The sequence below is a fragment of the Adiantum capillus-veneris genome, chromosome 4, assembly GCF_014529385.1.
Source record: "Adiantum capillus-veneris isolate H3 chromosome 4, ASM1452938v2, whole genome shotgun sequence".
In the NCBI taxonomy this organism is placed as follows: Eukaryota; Viridiplantae; Streptophyta; class Polypodiopsida; order Polypodiales; family Pteridaceae; genus Adiantum; species Adiantum capillus-veneris.
In genome coordinates, this window is record NC_140934.1 from 41,463,903 (window position 1) to 41,466,005 (window position 2,103).

Sequence of the window (2,103 nt, forward strand, 5' to 3'; positions counted from 1 at the left end):
GTCGCACTTTGAGTCAGAGGATGAGCACATGTTTGGCATGTGTGATGAGTTACTAGCTCATGAGCGCAACGTATGTGAGGAGGATTGTCAGCCCTCCACTAAACAGGCTGCCAAAATAGAGGATAGATTGATGGCAAGTGCCCGAACACCTCTTTACGATGGTGCATGGTACTCCATGCTCCGAGCATTGTTGGAAGTCCTCAACTTGCAAGAAAAATTCGGTTGGAGTAATGCAAGTGTCAATGCACTACTTCTGTAAGTATGGAAAGTCGCTTCTACATACTCTCCACTCTCTTTATGGTACCATCTTCTAGAAATTATACTAATACGCTTGTTTGTTATAATTTGATGGGCAAAATGTTTCTAGAAGATGACCATATGTCTCCAGATCGTCGACAAGCTAGATCGTATATCTCACAGCACTTGGAATGGAGTATGAGTGCATCCATACGTGTGTTAACAATTGCATGCTATACCGTAATGAGCATGCACATGCTACCTCATGTCTCTTGTGTGGGGAGGCAAGATACAAGACCGGTGTGAGTGGGGTGCAACTACCCCGCAATGTATTGAGACATGTACCGTGGAGCTTCTCGCGTGGCATGCCAACCACTGCTCAAATGATGGAATGATGTGTGTCCCTGCCGATTTACCTGCATGGAAGCACATCCAAAATCAATGGCCAGAGTTTGGTTTGGAGCCTCGACAATTGAGGCTTGGGTTAGCAAGTGATGGTGTCAACACCTTTGGCACTAAGTCTACTTCATAGAGCACTTGGCCTGTGGTTATCGTCAACTACAATATTCCACCATGAAAGACAACCAAGAAGGGAAATATACTTCTTTCCTTGCTTGTGCTAGGGAAGTACAAAGTGTCAAATATTGACGTCTACCTCGAGCCCCTCATTGAGGAGTTGGAGGAGTTATGGAGAGGCATTTTTGTTGAGTGACGATGTCTCACTTGCAAAGGGGGGGAAGAGGCATTCCTATTTTGGATGTCTCCTGCTTTCCTCTATCTCTCTCTCTATCTTTCCCTCTCTCCCTTTAGTTCACTCATCTCTCTAACGATATGATATGCTTGCAGGTTTTTCCACATCGGGGCACAATGCATGTCCTACTTGTGGGCCATCATTGGTGATAGAGAGGCCTCATTCCTTGTGCAAGGTAATCTATCCAAACAACCATTGTTTCTTACCCCTAGGGAATAACAAGCACAAGGCTCCAACAAATGGGAAGACCCCTCTAAAGCTCATGATGGCAGATTGGGCAACCATTTGGGAAGAACACCACAACAACAATCCGGCTCCGTGTCCTCCACCAAAAGGTATGTCAAGGTATTCCATATTTTTAAGGCTTCCATATTGGAAGGAATTAAAAATACAACACCTCTTGGATCCCATGCACATATTCAAGAATGTAGCCCAAACACTATGGGACCACATTATTGGCAAGAAGGACTCTTTGGGTGCGAGGTAGGATTTAAGGCTTTTAAAACATCTCCCCGCCTTTGCTACTCCATGTCGTGCCCCAAATGGAAATTGTGCTTCCTAAAGTGCCATGGATGCTATCCAAAGAAGAAATAGACCAGGTGAAGGGTACCACTACCTCTATTTGCACACCAACAGGATACATGAGGTCGCTAAAGGGAGCTTTCATAAAAGTGAAGACGGGTGGAAGAGTTCAATTGTATGGGTTGAAGTCTCATGATTGGCACAAGATGATTTAGGTAATCTTCATACTCCCTATTCTATCTATAGTTTGTGTGTATGACTTTCACTCACTTTCCCTTCCCCTGATTTACATTGTAGTTCATTCTGTCGGGTGAGTATGTGTATATGTCAGGACAAGAAAGTCAGGGATGCTATTTTCAAACTAGGAGATGTAGTAAGGTACACGAAAAGACTCCACTCAACTACACCTTTTTTATGTACACAATAATTTCAACTAGCACTTAGTGTATCCTTTTGTGTTTTCTTGCAAATTTGTGAGCTCCAAGGAAATCAAAATAGATGATATGCCTGCTGCTCAAACACTTGCAACAGAAACTGTGTGTTTCATTGAAGATGCATTTTCTCTCGGTCCTTCTTAGTCAAATTCACCTCTT

At 43.5% G+C, this 2,103-nt stretch overlaps 1 pseudogene; it reads left to right on the forward strand.

Annotated features, from left to right (window-relative positions):
- The first annotated feature begins 1,073 nt into the window (after positions 1-1,073).
- Positions 1,074-1,824, forward strand: LOC147459025 (uncharacterized; annotated as a pseudogene).
- The last annotated feature ends 279 nt before the right edge of the window (positions 1,825-2,103 follow it).